The 5,521-nt window shown below is 39.8% G+C and overlaps 1 pseudogene; it reads left to right on the top strand.

Moving 5' to 3' along the window:
- Window positions 1-517: 517 nt before the first annotated feature.
- Window positions 518-2,726, top strand: LOC122468949 (annotated as a pseudogene).
- Window positions 2,727-5,521: the final 2,795 nt, after the last annotated feature.

The raw sequence follows: 5,521 nt of genomic DNA on the forward strand, positions 1-5,521 counted from the left end.
ATGGCCCTCATTTTCTGTATCTATTTCTATTTATGTTAACTCAAGAATTCTGCCACTGTAAGACGGCTGACTAACCTTTTGCCCCTTGTTTCTTTCTTGCATTAAACAGAGGGCTTAGCTTGAAACATTTCTTGGGTGCTGTTTTCTTCAGTTTTCCTCACATGGGAAAAAGAGTTCAAGGCTAAACTGCTCAGTAAAAAATTACATTTGGACTATTATTTTCTTTTAAACTGCTCCCCTATCTGCACTGTCTAAATTCTTTTCCTTTTGTATTTCATTTATTTAAGGCCATAGTCTTGCCATCTTCTTTTCTACCAAGAAAGAAAGCAAAAGATCCTGAATGATTTTAACACATGAGGAGTCAGAAGTAGTAAACAATCCAAAACCTACTGAGAGCCCACCATGGGCCTTGCATCTTGCTGAACGTTACAGGAAGTTATAAGTGGTTCCTGGCGAAACTGAGAAGTCTGCTGCCTGGGTGTCCGCAGGCTCTCGGGTCTCAGGGTGGGTGGGGACCATGGGGAACTGGATAGCACAAGCTCAGGCTAAAAGGGCAGCTGCTACTCAGCTCCAGCCAACTGTTGCCATGTGGGAATGTAGGCCCTGTCTTGCCGGGTCAGCTAGTTTTCCCCAAAAAGCTAGAAATCAAGATTTTTGCACGTAACCTCTCCATTAAAAAAGTTGTCAACCGATTCAAATTTTTAAAAAAAAACTGTGTGGGCCAACAAATGTGCAGGCCAAATCAAATAAGTCTGCAGGCCCGATTTGGGCCACAGCTTGACAGTTTGCGCCTTCTGCTTTGCATTATAAACTTCCTCTGAATTTAAAAATGCTTACCGCTCAAAATGACTTGGTGACATTTATAGTGATCTCTGTACATTTTATGGGGAAAAACCTTGAATAAGCCTTCTTGTACACAAATTCTAAACAATAAAATCAGCCACTTCATCATTCAGTGCTACAAGGCAAAGTAACCTCTTGACAGAATTTTTCACTTCTAAATAATTGTTTTGCTGTCATGTAGATTCAGCCTAAATTATGTATGTAGCAAGTCTTACTATTGTATTTTTTAGAATCAGGTCTATATTAGCACTCCCCCTCCCAATGTACACAGATATAAAATACTACCTACCCCATAACAAAAATGACCCCTACAGAAGATTATTTGGGGTTCCTGCAGGATTATTATTGCTGGATATAACAAGTAGTTGGCAAGGATGTGGAGAAATTGGAACCTTTGTACCTTGTCGGTAGGAATGTAAAAATGATGCAGCTATGTAAATAGTACGATGGTTTCTCAAAAAATTAAAAATAGAATTACCATATGATCCAGAGATCCCACTTCTGAGTATATATATCCAGGGTCTTGGATGAAGCAGGGTCTTGAAGAGATATGTGTACATCCATGTTCGTAGCAGCATTATTCACAATAGCCAAAAGATGAAAGCAACTGAAGTGTTCATTGACAGTTGAATGGAAAAGCAAAATGTGGTCTATACATCCAATGGAACATTATTCAGTCTTAAAAAGAAGGAAATTCTGACACATCTGTAAGACAGCTGACGAACCTTTTGCGTGGATGAATCTTGAGTGAAACAAGCCAGTCACAAAAAGGCAAATACTGTATGATTTCACTTATATATCTAAAGTAGTCAAATGCAAAGGAACAAGAAGTAGAATGGTGGTCCCCAGGGGCTGAGGGGAGAAGGAAAGAGGTAGCATTTATTTAATGGGTGTATGTATCGGGGTTCTCACATCAATAAAATGATGTTTATTTATATACATAGAGATTTATTTGAAGAAAGTGGCTCATGCAATTATGGAGGCTGGCAAGTGGGAAATCATCAGCCTGGAGACCTAGGGAGGAGCCAACATCAGTTTCAGCCTGAGGGCTGTCTGCTGGTAGAATTCCCTCTTGCCTGGGGGTGGTCAATCTTTTATTTTATTCAGGCCTTCAACTGATTATAAGGCCTATCCATGTTCTGGAGAGGAAGCTGCTTTACCCAAAGCCTACCAATTTAAATAAGAATATCACCCCAAAAGCCCCCTCAAAGAAATAACCAGAATAGCATTTGACAAAATAGTTGGGCCCTGTGACCTGGTGACGTTGTCACTTAAAATTAACCATCACAATCAGTATAAAATGCCCGTTTCACAGGATGAGTTTCTGGAAATTAGTTGCATATAAATGTGAATGTACCTAACGCTACTGAAATTTACACTTTAAAATGATTAAGATGGCAAATTTTGGGTTATGTGTATTTCACCACAATTTTGTTAAACAATATATGAGATCTTTCACTTGGGCCTGTAGCACCAGCAGGATGGGCAAGTGGTCGAGGTCTTTGTACTGCCAGGAAGCTCCACAGCCACAAACAGGAATGATAAACAGTACAAGGAAGCCCATTTGAGCACAGCCCTAAAGGCCAACTCCTTTGGAAGCACTTTACATTCAAAGAGAATTTTGCTTGAAAAAGTTGGGGGTGAAGCTGAACAGTTAAATTCTGTCATCAGGAAATGTGTCAGGGGCCCGCTGATCAAAAATGTCAAGAAACTCACAGCTTTCATACCTATATTGCAGAAAACAATGAAGTTCTGGCTGTTGGATTGGTTGCAAAGATCATGCTATTGGTGACATTTCTGGTGACAACTTTATTGTTGTCAAAATAGCCAATGTCTCTCTATTGACCTTCTGCAAAGGCAAGAAGAAAAGACCAAAACCATAAGTTTTGATGATTTGATGATGCAAACATGATAGTAACAAACTTTCATATGCTAAAAAAAAAAAAAGTACATTAGAGAGAGAAATTTTCTTTCACTAAATACCAAAATAAATCTTTCCATAAGAGACATTAGGGTACAAACCGGATTATATCCTAACTTCAGGGATTTGTAAATGACCCCTAAAATGTTCTCCATGTAGCAAATTTCTATAAAAGTTTAAGAGGGTAAATTATTATGTTTCAAAAAAGCTATTCCTGTGGGGAGTTAAGATTATATAATCCAGGTATACCGCTTCCTGGAGATATAATTTTCCTTGGGAATAGAGCATAGAGAGTAAGGGAAACAGAAGTTAATACATTCCTCGGATTGTGGCCATCAATAACAAACTTTTCAACTGAAGTGTTGATAATGTCTAAACAACAGTCAATTCATGGATTAATCCTTTAATAAATCACAATAATTTTAATATTTGTGTAAACATAGCTATGAACCTAGGAAGTAGAATCTGAGTCATAGGATAAGAAAATCCATGCTTGTGATGCTTTTCAGGTAGGTTTTCTGGAATTTCATGCTCATCCTTGGAGATTCTTAATGAAGTAAGTGAGGTATTGTTTAGTGACTATTATGGCAATCTTAACTTGGAGACTCAGATCATTCACTCAATTGCCTGTATGTTAGAGAAAGTCTTCCTAGTACAAGTTTCCAAAACTGAAGCTTAACAGATGTGACAAGAAGCACCCTTTCTTTGGTCCCACTCTAACCCAGTCATTAGTGTATCCTATTAACAAGATTATATGATCCTAACGCTAAAGATCAGGGTAGGATTATGGCAGTAAAATAATTACCAATTATAACTTAAAGATGATATAAGTTAGTCTAAATTCCATAGGAAAGATCAATATAGTTTTTTTTATTTTATTAACATTTTCTGTAATGGCTTTTTAACCCCCCATGAAATTAGAGAGTTAAATAAGGTAGATAATCACTGTTGAGACAGAAAGTGAACTCTCCTTCTCCATGAGAAGGTGACCCTTCCAGAAGCCTTCCAGTCTCCAGGAAGTGCTAACTCTTCACCAAAGTGCTAACTCTTTGAGAAGCTCATTTAGGCCTAAAGACATCAAGTCTGATGATGTGATGACAGAGGTGCTGGCTGAAATGGTGAGCTCAGCCCATTGCAATTTCATACTTTTGAGTCTCCCTGTTTTGGAAAAGAATTTTTATTTTCTTTCATCTTTACTTCATTTTTTAAAAATCCTCAACTGTATATACAAACTTGGCAAACCAGTGAATCATAACTATGAAGGAAATCTATAAAGGCCATCTAGCATATTTCTCTGCTTCTGAGTAAATCCAAACTTCAAACTTAAGTCTACCTTTTCTTTTCTTTTTTTTAATGTTCATTTATTCATTTGGAGAGAGTGAGAGAGAGAGAGAGCGCGCGTGAGCTCACACTTGCGCATGAGCAGAAGGATCAAGGAGAGAAAGTGCTCGAAAGGATCCCAGGCAGGCTCCACTTTGTCAGCTCAGAGCCCCAGTGCCTGATGCGCGGCTTGATGTCACCAACTGCGAGATCATGACTGCAGTGGAAATCAAAAGTCGGACGCTTAACTGAGGCATCCAGGTGCCCCAGTGTACCTTTTCAATGTATCTCTAGGGAAGACATTTCCCTAACTGTCCCCCCTCCACCCTGACCCAGGCTAGGTTAGGTTTCACTAGTGTAAACCTCCACAGCATATAGTCTTTCTCCTTCAAAGCTCATATGGCAAATAAAACCAAATAATTACTTAAACTTTTGGTTTAAGATGGCTGACTAAACTCACACTTGGGCCTCTCTTCTCCTCCCAAATCCCGTTGATGTGATGAAAGAAATACAACAATCAAAAAATAATAAGAATAGGGGCGCCTGGGTGGCGCAGTCCGTTAAGCGTCCGACTTCAGCCAGGTCACGATCTCCCGGTCCGTGAGTTCGAGCCCTGCGTCGGGCTCTGGGCTAATGGCTCAGAGCCTGGAGCCTGTTTCCGATTCTGTGTCTCCCTCTCTCTCTGCCCCTCCCCCGTTCATGCTCTGTCTCTCTCTGTCCCAAAAATAAATAAAAAACGTTGAAAAAAATTAAAAAATAAGAAGAAGAAGAAGAAGAATTTAAAAGTCAATAACAGGAAGGGCACCAATAGACCAGAAGAGTATGGAATTTCCAGATTTAATCCAGGTTAGGAGAGAACTTTTGGAGGCAAAGAACCAGAAACTTCATGTAAGTAATAAAAGAGACTGCTAGACAAATTTTCCCTTTAGAGAATGCGAGTAAGACCTGATCAAAAGTAGCAGGGGCTAGTAGGTAACGGAGTCTGAGAGGCTGGCGTATAGTTGAGGGTCCGGGGAATATCTGCTTCAGCTTGCAACTCTCAGAACCACTGACATAGCCTCAGCCCTAGGGTAAAGCCATGTATACGTTTTTAAAAAGCCAAATAAAGTTAGGGCTTTGGTGAGTAACACCCCAACTGTAAGCACTGGGACTTGATAAGATAGGCAATAGCCCCCACAACTTATAACTAGCATGAAGGACAGGGAGCTGCCCTCACACAGAAGACAATATGCAGCCATCCATAAAGAGAAGAGTCCATTTGACCACCCCCAGCCCACCTGGTCCTCCCCTTCCTCCCAACCACTACAGCTACCTGCTAGAATAGGAATCTGTGTCCACTGCCGGAGATCAAACATCTTCAAACATGCAGCCACCCATATAGATCTTTTTACAAATGTAAAGAGACAATAAAAAAAAAAAAAACCTGCCAAACATTGG

This window comes from Prionailurus bengalensis, chromosome B1, assembly GCF_016509475.1.
Source record: "Prionailurus bengalensis isolate Pbe53 chromosome B1, Fcat_Pben_1.1_paternal_pri, whole genome shotgun sequence".
Taxonomy (NCBI): Eukaryota; Metazoa; Chordata; class Mammalia; order Carnivora; family Felidae; genus Prionailurus; species Prionailurus bengalensis.